The sequence below is a fragment of the Leucopleurus acutus genome (assembly GCF_964270905.1).
Source record: "Leucopleurus acutus genome assembly, chromosome: 15".
Lineage (NCBI taxonomy): Eukaryota > Metazoa > Chordata > Mammalia > Artiodactyla > Delphinidae > Leucopleurus > Leucopleurus acutus.
The window spans coordinates 60,973,949-60,987,204 of record NC_139157.1 but is presented as its reverse complement, the minus strand read 5'-3'; the positions used below and the strand labels follow the sequence as shown (position 1 = coordinate 60,987,204).

At 36.6% G+C, this 13,256-nt stretch overlaps 1 pseudogene across 1 annotated transcript; it reads right to left on the bottom strand.

The window, feature by feature from the left end:
• Positions 1 to 12,670: 12,670 nt before the first annotated feature.
• Positions 12,671 to 12,924, bottom strand: LOC309971858 (COMM domain-containing protein 6-like; annotated as a pseudogene). Its single transcript has one exon. The product of its transcript is annotated as a COMM domain-containing protein 6-like (transcript).
• Positions 12,925 to 13,256: the final 332 nt, after the last annotated feature.

Genomic DNA, 13,256 nt, shown 5'->3' with positions numbered 1-13,256 from the left:
TAAAAAAAATAAATAGATAAGTTAAACAGCAAGCTACTAAAAGATCAAACCAGTTGAGAACTGAAAATGTTCAATAGGAGTAGAAAGAAGTAGAGAAATTTAAGAAGTATTTAGAAAGTAGAATTAACAAGATTTGGTAAAGGTACTTAAGCCTCCAAAAAAATTCATTCCTGACCCAGAAGAGAGGCACTGTTGCTGTGGTTTAAGCTGATGTGATAGCTTCTTCACAATGCCTAGCCCTTGGTAAGCACTCAACAAATGCTATTGTTTCCTTATTTTGTTGTTGTCCTATTATTAACATTGGTTAACAAGGCTGAAAGGTAAAGAAGGAGGTGGTGCGCCTCCTAATATGTTAGGGAACAGGGAGCCTATCTTTTGTGTTTTCCATTATCAAGCTAGTTTACAGATAGCCTGGCACTCCGGAGCTGCTATGTTTTAGTCACATTATCCAAAAGAAAAATAGACTGAAATATGAAATAAACCAGATAGCTCAGAAAACATATATCAGTGTATGTAATAATGTACTAAATGATTAAGGAAGCAACCCAAATCAGCCTTGGAGAGATAGGATGGTTAAATCAATGATGCTGGTGTGGCAGCAGCAGCAGCAAAGAACAACATACTATTATTACCTGGTTATGCTGACACGATTTACAAAATGAAAAAAGCATATAGAAAAAAATTTATTAAAATTAAAGAGATGCAGTTTTAAAGATTTCTTTTGAAAAATACGCAGATGTTATTTTTATGGACAAATCCTCATCAAAATAAGAAATAATTTTTATGGGAATATGCAGTGCTCAACAGTGTGCAGTAAAATAAGCACACGCTCACATTGCTGGTGGAAGAATAATATGTATGGCTTTAAGACATTATTATCAAGTTTCAAAAGGCCTAAGAACATTTGTACTTTTTAATTAAATTAAGTTAAGTAAATTCCCAAGAATTTACTCTAAGAAAATTGTGGAAATAAATATATGCATTGCCATGTTGTTTATAATAGCAAAGACATTGGACACAATCTAAGTAGTTAATCAAAAGATAGTGGTTGTAATACATGGTATGGTTATATTGGAATATTATATGGCCAAAAATCTATTTGTAAGCAATTTTTAATAACTGGCATGCTGATTATTCTCCGTTTGGCTCCCTACTCTGCCACATCCATTCTCTTCCATTCCATTCCTTGATCTGCCTTTGAGAGGTCAGCTGCTACAGACCGCATCGCACAGATTCATTGCCACTCGAGTGCCCACTGAGCTCCAAGAAAACATGTGTTTATTCTACCCATTGGGCCCTATAGCTTCCTTTGTTGCAAGTCTCTGATGACTCAGCAACCCTGTTTTGTTTCTTAATCCTAATCACACTTCCGTCTGGAGTCCCTTCACGAAAGTCTTTTTATTTAGACCTTCTTAGTAAATTCTGTATCCAGACTGAGATGCATGTGAATTTCTTATGTCATAAAACTGCATGGTCTACATGGTCTAATGTGAAAATATAGAGAAAAACTTGTAAAGAAACACTTAAACATGAAGTGTTTTACAACCTTCCATTGATTTACAATAGTTCAGTGTTCTTTCACAGAAAGTTTCCTGTTGTCCACATCAAAATAGATGTCTTGCCAGAAATTGCTATCACTTCTCACTTTCAACTGAGGTCTTTTTTTTTTTTTTTTTTTTTGCGGTACGCGGGCCTCTCACTGTTGTGGCCTCTCCCGTTGCGGAGCACAGGCTCCGGACGCGCAGGCTCAGCGGCCATGGCTCACGGGCCCAGCCTCTCCGCGGCATGTGGGATCCTCTCGGACCGGGGCACGAACCCGCGTCCCCTGCATCGGCAGGCGGACTCCCAACCACTGCGCCACCAGGGAAGCCCTCAACTGAGGTCTTTCTATTCTTGAAAGATTTCAAGAATATTTTGTCCCTGCTTTTTTTGTGGCAGGAATGTAGGTATATTGCCACTAAAGACATCTTCATCGTGTATAATTGCTCAAGCTTCCCTCTACTTTTAATTTTCCTTGTATTGAGAGAGTTCGACTAATGTACTTTTGGCATTTTTTTTGTAGTTGTTGTTAGTCACTTTCTTCTTAGGAAGATGGAGTGCTTTTTCTGCCTGAAAACATAGGAAGAATAACTAGACATGACCCACCCTCCAGTTTTCTCTTGAAGCCAATCTCTGGCAGAGACCGATAGTCTTCATTTTCATTTTCGTGCTGGAAGTCTTGCAGGAGCCAGTTCTGGGGAGTGTGATGAAAGGAGACCTTGCCCAAGTCCACACTTTCTGTAAATGGATGAAGTCCCCTAATTCTGGAATCCAGGTACCAAGTCCATTTGGCTAATGGACCTAAAGCCACAATCTGCATCCTGGTTTCCAGCAATGATAAAGGTGGTATTTTGGCTGACATATATTTTTTTGTTCTATTTCTCAAATCATTTAGCAATCATGTAGGAAAGATGTATGTATGGCATTAATAAATAACATCCTCCTCAAAAACTCCAGCAAGATGTGGTGGTTTTACAATGATAAGTGTTCATGTATAACCTTTATGTAAGAAGAAAGATTTTCTGGTTGGTTCAAGTTTTGTTCTATGTTGTCATAATTTTGGATGCCAAGGGGCCTCACACCATTCTTAAATAGTCCGTGGTAATCTCTTAGAGAATGCAGCAAGTCGAACAGCAAAGAAAGCAGAGTGGAGATCATTTGGGGAGCTGGTTACTCCCACACATCAGGACTATGAAAGTGACTCAGTTACTGAGCTGTATGTTGGCTTTCCCTTTCCTCTTGCCCTTTTAGCCCTGGAGTCCCCAAAATGCTGGCAAAATAAGTATTCAGGACCTATATTATTCTCCTTAAAACTTTATTTTTTTACGTGATTCAGTAATGCATCATTTAAGACTTAGGCAATGAGGCTACTTTAATCCAACAGATATTTCTTCTAAATATCAAGATAGTAGATTAGAGCACTGTTGCCTTTTAGTTTCCCATATCTTAAGTATTAGTCATTCAAATAATTTTGAAATCTTTTATTAGTAATTCTATTAATTCCACTTGAACAGATCTTAATTTAATGAGTCACCGGGCACCCTTATTTTCTTCTTAAATGAAGTAATTTTAATGCAATCATTTTGTGCCTATTTAGATTTTATTATTATTAATAATGCTATATTTTAATGTTATATTCATTATGTGATCTGTTAATAAAAATCTGTTGAAAGTAACCCATTAATTCATTTCCTTCAGACATTATGAAAAACGTATTCTGTTGACCATTTGGCAAGAAGAGATTATTTATCATGGGACATAGTTCATATCAAATGATGAAGTATGATTATTTTACTTGCATGGGATGGATGAGAGATTGTTCATTAATCCCACAAAAGTGTATTGAGAACTTAGCATGCATCAAATACTGTGCTAGTTACTGGGGATACATTGTCTCTGCCTTAATGGAGACTAAAAGGAAAATTATACAAATGATAGACATTAATTGAGTGATCACACCAAAAATTATGTAATAAAAAACTATGAATAATACTAAACATAAAAATGTATAGTATGACCAGGGTTGGCAGGGAAATGTAGGGAAGCTTGGTAGATAACTTAAGGATTCCTTTGGCCTACAGTTAATAAAAATTTTCAGCCTCTAAATTTTACCTCTTGTCTCTAAGTTGAATCAGCACAGAAACTTGTAATATTTATAATCAATTTTTTTCCTTAAAATTCACCCAAAGACAATTATATGGAGAACCATTTTTTTCAAAGTTATAGGCACTGTGATCCAGACATCAGGACACCTGACCTCCACATCTGAGCCTTCCCAAATTCCAATGGGAGCCTTAGGAAAGTAATTTTTTATCTTTGAACCCCAGTTGCTTGGCTTGCAAAATGAAGTTGTTGGACAGGTCACCTCAAGGACTACACCAATCTAAATAGTCTATGGTCTATAACTTAAGAGAAATACTCTCTATTACTAGAATAAGCTTGTGCCTATAGAGGTTACCTGTCATATAGAAGCTACAAGAATATTGATCTTAAGTGAAAATACAGAACTGTATCCATCTAGTCCTTCATTAAAATAATTTATAACTATGCAGAACTACTACATGAGGTAAAAATAGCAATCGGTTTCTGTTGTGGATATTGCATCTGATTTTTCTGGGAAATTGTTTCCCAAAGGTATATCTGTTCCCCAACAGAAGTTGGTGTAGGATATACTAAGTAATGACTAGAAACTAAATTAAATTGATTTATATATAAGTAGTAGCCACCCCAGAAGATTTTCCTCTTCCCCCAGAATAACGTAAGTCTACCTGCTATACATGTTTGTAGAAACACTCCATTTCCTCAAAACACAAAGAACATTGATAACTACCTGTTTAATAATGTCTTTCTTCCCCACTAGACACAATACCTCCTTCACTGCTGCATTGTTTAGTTTTTGCTGCATTAACAAACAACCAAATTTAGCGTGTTGGAACAACGAATATATTTATTCTTCATGATTTTGTGATGACAGCTTGGCCCAACTGGACACAGCTGGGCTTGCCTAAGCATAACGCTAGGCTGCTGGTTGGGTTTATATCTGCTCTACATATTTCTCCTTCCGGAACCCAAACTAAAGAAACTGACAACATAGGGCATGGTTTTATGGCAAATGGCAATAGTGAAACAGGAAACAGAAACTCGTGATGATTCTTAAGCCTCATTTAAAAATGGTCGCACTGTCTCTTCTGCCCATATTTCACTGGTCAAAGCAATCACATGGACAAGTCCAAAATCAATGGAATGGGGGGGCATAGTTTGCCTCTGTGTTGAGGGAGGGGAGAATGAATTGCCGAACAGTAATAAAGGCTACAACAGCTGCCCTACACTCACTGCATAGCACAGTCCATGGCACATAGTAGATGTTAAGTGTTTTTTTTGAGGAATTCATAAAATTTGATAACATGTCATTCATCTTCCCAAAATAGTCCATGTTCTCTTGTCTATCTTTGCAATGCAAATGTTCTTTTCCCTTCATATGATAATACTACCTGAATACTTTAATTTTCCCCAATTCATGGGCCAGGAATGGTTTACCATCATATCCCTAGTTCTGAGTTCAGTGACTTTCACATAGTCAATTCTCAATAAGCATTTTTAGATAAATGAAAAATAAATTAATGAAGCCATAAAACAAATGTTATATGGTTTATTCATTTATTTGTTTGATTTTGAGGTGCTTTTTTGTTGTTTTTTACAAACAATAAAGCTAAGGCTGATATCTAGTAAGTGGCGAATCCTAGGGTGCTCTAGCATCTTTCTATATAAATCAAGAAAGTAATCACTCTCTTTTGTAAACTCTACTTAAATCTTATGGTACGCTGGTTGGAAATAGTTTTGAAAGCCAAATATACACTATTGAAATTATATGGGCACCGTGGAAATGTTCTTATAGACCAGTAAATTTCAACCCTCATGCTTTAAGGATGATCATCATTATCTTAAAAATTAATATTTACTATCTCATAACACTACCTTATTTTGATATACTAGCCATTACTTCACATTAAAAATATTTTCCGTGTACCTATTAGACCCAAACCACTGTTTGATATACAGAGATACATAAGAAACAGTTTCCTTTGTTCAGGGTGTGCTCTCTGGTTGAGTAGATATGCTATGATCCAAAATAGCTACAGTAATATCTGTGAGTATCAAATGAATAAAACATAAACCTATACGAATTCAGATAAAGGAGAAAACATCATAGAAAAATGATGGAAAATCTCATGGAAGAAGAAAAATTTAATGGAAACTTAGAAAATGAGTAGGATTTCTCATAACTGAATTAGAGAGGGAGGGTATTTCAGGGAGAAAGAATTCAATAAATTAAAAAGTAAAAAGTATCATCCAAGAACACCAAGAAAGTCATAGTAAAAGCTATATGTAGGAAAATAACTAGAGACAAGGCTGGAAAAATCAAGAATAGATTGTGGATGAAGGCATAAAATGATAAACTAAGGAATGTCAATTTGATTTTGTAAGCATTGTAGAGTCATTGGAGTTTTTCACTAGGGAATGCATCACAGAGAAAATATATATTTAAGACTGTTAATTTGGTAATATCATAGACAATGAATTTGAGGAGAAGTACCATAGAGGTAATTTAGGAGAATGTTTCCGTTATCAAGGTATGAGGTAATTACACCTAAATGAAGGTGGATGGCTACAGTGTAAGAAAGGACTACATAATGAGTACAAAATCAGATGCCTTGGGACTAAAATAAAGAGCAACATGGCTATGGTTTCATTCATGGCCCCAGAATTCAGATCGGAGGACGCTGGGGCCAGAGTACTGAAAGCACAACGAGTTGTGCTAAGGCCCAGAATCTCTGAAAATGGAAATAAGGGCAAGGGTTAGTTACTCCAGAGATGAGCATGCTTCCTAAAGCAGGAACATATCCAAGAGACATAGCTCAGGGGCAGGATATGAACATCATTAGCCAGAGTCCAAACTGAACAGGGCATCTAGATTGTGGATTTTATAAGAGAGAGGCCATAAGTTCATTCAAAAGTTCTAATATTGGACAGAATTTATTACGTGAATAAATTGAACTAACGTTGAGTATTCTGGCTCAAACCTAAGAGAAATTTCTCTCACTGGGGAGCAAGAACAATTCAAGATGATGCTTGTCGGAGTAATTGAATGGTCATGTTTGCTGTTGCCACACAGTCCAGCCTGAACACAGGCAGTCCGTGCACCTGGGCACTAGGACTAGAAGCAGAAGAGATGAGATGGTGGTGATTCACTTCAGGGAGGTGAAACTTATATGGTCCACGTTGAAACTTAATTCATGCATTTTTATCAAATGAAGAATAACTTGCATGATCTGGGACATCCAGTCATTTACTCTTCAAAGAAAGGCATGTTTTCTATTCTAAATCTTAGGTTATGTGATTCTGAGTTTTTTCATTCTAGTTTTTTTAAGCAGTAAGATCTCTTACATGAAGGAATAAAGATGCTAATGAGACTACATACAGAGAGAAACAGAGAAAAGAGTGTTGAGGTGGTACAGGAGAAAGAGAGAGAGGACAGGAAGGAGGAGAGAGAGAGAGAGCCTTTGTATTAGGTTAAACAGAAATCATTAATAAAGATATAGTAAAAGTGTACTTTGCAAATATAAAAAAATATATCTAAGATATAGTTCCTTCTCAAAAGGAAACTTTTAAAAATATTTCCATTGCTGTGGATTAGTATATTATCACATAGAATATTATCAAATGATGATTTTTTCATCCATGAGTGTGCACATTTGTTGTATGATTCATAACTCCAATATACAGAAGCCTGACTTCTAAGTCACTAAGGGGAGATTTTAGATGCAGCACTGTGCCTCTGTTCCTTGAAAACTGTCAGCAGATACTGAAGAAAATAATACATTCTCTACTTAACTCTAGGTACCAGGATACCAAAAAATAAGATTTCTTCTTGTTTGTGAACTGAAATTTCTGTGGGGGAAATCTAACAACACAAGAGTGCAGTGCCAAGAGAATTCACTGATTATTAATGGATCACAGAATTACCAAAAAAGCACAATGTAACTGTGGCAGTAAGTTTCAAAGATGTGGGCATCAACCACATGTCTAATTCAACCGAAAGCAGAACAGTACATCTGTAGTCACCATCGACACATCTCTATCTCTTTCTGAGTTGAAACTCTTACTCACCTGTCTATTCTCTACACCTACCCAATCTCCACTCACCTTTTACTTGTAATCATCTCTACTGTTTGGAGTTTTTTGGTCATGCTGCTTAGTTCTGTAAATCGTTTCCACTTTCATCTCTACTTTGCTTTTGCTTTTCTAAATGCGTTAGGCGTTGGTGTCAATAGATGGAGATATGGTATGTGTGTAGGGGGGATTGTGTGTAAGAATGAAATTTAGAAAAGCTACCAATTTCAAGGTCAAATTGTTGCTTTCTTGCCTCTCCACCCCAATGTCAGAACCCACCAGCAACAGCATTATTGTCCAACAAACAGGAGTCAACAGCAAAAACATACTGAGTATGAATTGGTAAGTTAAAGGAGAAATATCTGCCTTATTGTAACTGCCATCTCCTAAACAGTCACATGAATCAGAATCTCCTGTGGAGCTTGTTGAAAGTACAGATTCCTCAGAATCCACCCCCGACCCAGAGATTCTGATTAAATAAGTCCGGTGTGAAGGTCAGAGGTATAAATGGTCAACATGCTCTCCAGGTGATCCTGGTGCATGGTCCTACACATTGCAGTCGTTATTCTAGAAATTAAAGAAATAAATACTTCTCCTAATCTGACTGAGAGCAAGTGATAGCAGAGCTGATAGTAAAGGAGACACAAGGAATAAAAGGTCCAGATAATCAAAAAGCTGTCAACACATGAGAGGAAACACAAGGCCAAAAATAGACCTCTTCCTTAGATGTTAGGATCTCAGATTTCCTAAAAAGTAAGAGAAGAAAATAGATTAGATCATGGAAGTTAAAAAGTTTCACATTCCTTTCAGGTTGCTGCCATGTAACTAAAATACATTAGATCCCACTCATTCCCATTTTCATCCCCCAACTGCCTACTTTTTCAGTGTTTTCACTACTTTTACCATTTACTACTTTACCATCTCTTTCAAACCCAATTCCTTAGCCCTTTTCTCCTTGTCTATAAGTCTCTACTAGCTTCACTGTCTTCCCTCAGCTTCTAGTTCCAGAGCCCTTTTCACCAAGCCTACTGTCAACGCTCTTACATACGTTTCACTGTTGCCCACACCACTTGTTTTACTAAACCCCTAAGCTAAGATGAACCCAATCCTACTTCTACTTCTCTGCATCCACTGAACACCACTGAATAAAAACCACACAACCATACACACTGATACCACTACACTATATGATCTTTCCTCTCAGCTGGGCCTTTAACCCCACAGCAATGCTTTTTACGTGTTTTTAGTCAATTTGGCCTGTTTCCTCACAGTAGCTATTCTAAATCTTTATCAGTTCACTTGAAGACCCTATTAATTTTCCCAACACAAAAAATAAAATCCATCACATAGGAGCTACTTTAACTTCCCATCTCCCTGCACATAAATGCCCATGTCAGCATCCCTAGTCAAATACTTATACCTGTATCCACAGCTATGCTCACCTTTCCCAGAAAAATAAGTGCTTCAGTACAAAGCTAATGGATCTATCCCATCTTCTCCAAGATTCTGCCTCATCACTTTTATTTACTTTCATCCTTATCTACCTCTCTTTCATCATTGTACCTTCCCCTTAATATTTTCATGACTATCCCATATTTTTTTAAATGCTCACTAAATTTGCATTACCCCCTAAAACGACCCTTCTTTATTTCCTTATATTTTGTTGGACATTCATAAAATGGGTATTTAAGCACTCTATTTTTTACATCTTCCATTCATTCTTTAACTCTCAATATTCTGCCTTATTACTCCCATCTTCTTACTCAAGTTGATCTTGCTAAGATCAGCAATGACCTCCTCATTTACAAATCCAGGGAACACTTCTCACAACCTAGCTACTTAACTCTGAGGCATTGACATCATCTGTTCTTGATGTGCTCTCTTCCTTTCCTTTCCCTGGCTTTCCTTTTATTTGGCTGCCTCTTTCATAGAGTTGTGGGCATGTGCTAAGTCTACCACTTACCAACTATGTGACGGCTCCGATCCTAGTTCCCTCCTCACATAAAAGGGAGATGATAATTATATATACTTCATTAGGTGGTTGTGAGAATCAAATGATAAAATATGTCATAAGTGCTTAACACACAATGCCTGACAAATAGGAAGGTGGTACAGTAACTGAGAGACAGTGTGGTATCGATCCATGTATTGTATGGTTTTGTTGTTGCTGTATTATTACCACTGTTACTATGATTATCTTAACTATTCCTTATCTCAAAATTTTCCCAAATGAATACTTTTTTTGTGTTTCTTAAAATATAGATTCCTGGGCCTTACCCCACACCTAACAAATTGGACTCTTTGGAGTTGATCTCAGTAATATGTATTTTAAAGAGTTCCTTGGGTGACTTTTGTGCTCATTGAAGATGGAGATCCACTGTCTTATCCTCTTCTGTTGGCATGGACCCTAGAATCAGAAAGGCTTGCAATCAAGTTTAAGGATAAAGACTTAGCTTAGTTTTAGCTTTCTTAGCTTTAGCTTTCATGTTAGCAAATATAGCTTAGTGCCATCAACTACATAGGTTTGTTGAGAAGATAAAATTAGATGGTGTATATAAAGGGTCTAACACAGTTCTCTTCATATAGGCCACTCAACAAATATTTATAATACATTCGATTTTCATCCTCAGTCAAAAGGTGAAAAACAGTATGAATTCAGTAGAGAGAGCAAATCCTCTCCCACCTGTGTACCTACTCCCCCAAGATATATCTGTGTAAGTCTTCTCCAAAGATACAGCTTTAGTTGCTTAGTTACTGAGAAGTCCAGTAAGTATGACAGTAAATTAGAAGGCAATAGACCAGGAAAAAAACTGTAAGTATGCAGTAACTTAGAATGAATAGACCAGGAAAAATGGAATGAAGTTAGAGTGCCTCGTATTGTGAAATACATATATAGTGAACTAGGTCATTTTGGCAGGTAGGTCTCATCTAACAGTGAATAATGTTCATATGATAAAAATCTCCAATGTGATTAGAACTATGCTTGCTAATGTGGGAAATTCAAAGAAAGTTCCAGATTTGACCTCTGCCCCAAAGGATCTAATATCTAATGGGTTGAAAGACTAAAACGCATAAAAAATTGATACAAATTTAAATTGTATTTTTCTATTGAATTAAAATATTATCAGCACTTAGCACATGTAAAGTCATACTATTTACATAATGATTCAGTTGTATAGCTATCTTACAACAAGCAGCCAAGAATGATATCTGTATAGATAATATAAGGGTAACTGAGGGAGGAGAAAGAAAGGAATTTCAAAGAGTCAGTTAATATGGAAGTAGCCACTCTGAAGTTTCCATATCAGAATTTCTGTAGTGCCACACCTTTAAATTCTCTTCCAGGTTCATTGTTCTGGGGGCAGGGATTTCTTTGTATGATTAAGTTGTATGACTGTTAAATTAAGTGCACTAATTTCTCTTTTCAGTAGTGAAAGAGAAGAAATGTTGCAGAAGTCATCATAGAGTGCTCCATGGAAAATTTGGGAACTGAGATGGAACCTTAAATGAGGTTTGGGTCACAAAGAAGACAAGATTGCGCTCAGGCAAAGAAAACATTACTGGAAGGATGGGGTAAGATTGAATATGGCTTGTCCATGGAATAATGAGAAAGCCAATATGGCTTCAGCCGGTACCTAAAGTCATGTTAAATAGAAAGGATGTGATTGTACTTGCAGAGACTGAGAAGCCTGGTAAGGAATGCAGATTTGCTTCTATGGAAATAGCATAGTTCTTTTTTTAAAACTGGTAACAAAACAATGGATAATATTAGTCTGTTAGTCGAATTCATGCACTCGACAACTAGCCACTGACAGTTAACAAAGCAAAATGCTAGGCATTGTAGGAAATAAAATTGAATAAGACATAGTACACTGCTCTCAAATCCATTTAAAAATTAGGATATAAGATCATGACAAAAATAATTACAATATAGCAGAATATAAGTGCTACCAGAGTAGATACATGACAGTACTATGAGAAGAAGTAGGTAGTTAGTTAATGAATTGTAGTAACTCATGATATTTGGATAGAACCTTGGAGATAGGTGTTACATAGGTAAAGATAAGAGAGGACTCCTGAGAGGAAAACAGTATGAGCAGAAGCAGTTCGTTTCAGCAACTATTGCGTACCCACTGTGTGCCACGTCCTGGGTGATGGGGTATAAAGACTCATCACAGCCTCTGCCCTTATTGCTTAATATGGGTGAGCAGAGCACTTGTTCTCAGGGACATTTGGGGAGATCCATTCAGGCAGAGCATTTATATATGAGAAAGTAATCGAATGAGTCTGGGAAGATAAATTGAACCAATATATTAATGAGAGCCTTAAATGTCGGACTAATTTATACTCAATTCTACTGCGTATAAGTTCATTGAAATCTGTTGCCATAGTTTTTAGCAGCGGAGTAAAATTATGACAGTTGTGTTTTGGGCAGTCTAAGCTGGGAAATGTATAGAACAGACCTTAAGAAAGAGACTTGAAAACTAGGAGGCTATTATTACACTAATAAAGTATGGAGTGATAATAGCATGGGATAGCTGGTGACAGCAAGGTGACAGTAAAAGCTGACACGTATCAAAAATATGCTAATGCTCTAGTCATTTGCTCAGGGCTTAAGTGAGTTATCTCACTGAATCCTCACAATATCCCTGTGTTTTAGATACTGTTATTATTCCCAATTGACAGGTGAGTAAACTGAGCACAAAGACATGAAGGAGCATGCCCGTATCCACAACTAATAAATGGTGAAGGCAGATTCAAGTGTACCCAGTCTCTAGAAATTGTACTTATTTTTTTCCTGTTTGTCTCATTTTCTTTTTTATTATTTAAAAAAATGGAAAACCAAAAGTGTAATTTTCATTCAATAAATATCATTTGATCCTTAGGCAGTTTTGTTGCAGAAAGTAAAGTCCATGATCTTAGAATGATGGTAGCAATTCATCAACAAAGCAATCAGTTTTCACACAGTTTCAATAACTGCAGCAATTTCCTTGAACTGTAGAAATTCTGAAACTGTGGAATTGTCATTTCAAAGGATTTGTTCTTTACTTGGCCTGAATGATCTGCCACTTTGAGCATCACTGCAACATAAGGATACTTAAGTGATCTGCAGCTGTCTGAGCTCACAGCCATACCCAGCTTCCACTGAAAATCTATTAGCTGGTTGGTGACCTTGGCCTTAGCCTCCAGCTGTGGCTCGCTACACCCCTTCATAGCAGCGTCCCGGAATCCCACCACCTCAGAAATTGTACTTATTAACCACTGGCTATAGAGTTGAAAAGAGATATAAATTTTGAACTTGCATGTCTAAGTAAAAAAATAGCTCAATTAACAAATACAAGGAGGTTTAAATACCTTTTTCACTTAAAACTTTACCAGTTTGAACAAACGTTATATCATCACTTTCCTAAACCAGACTCACTGAAAAGGTTAGTGGTTTTAAAATTCAATAATAGAATTTTACAGCAGAATATATCTCAGAGAATACAACTTTACAGAAGAGGGAACTGAGACCAAGATTAAGGGAATTGCCCAAAGTCAAAAAG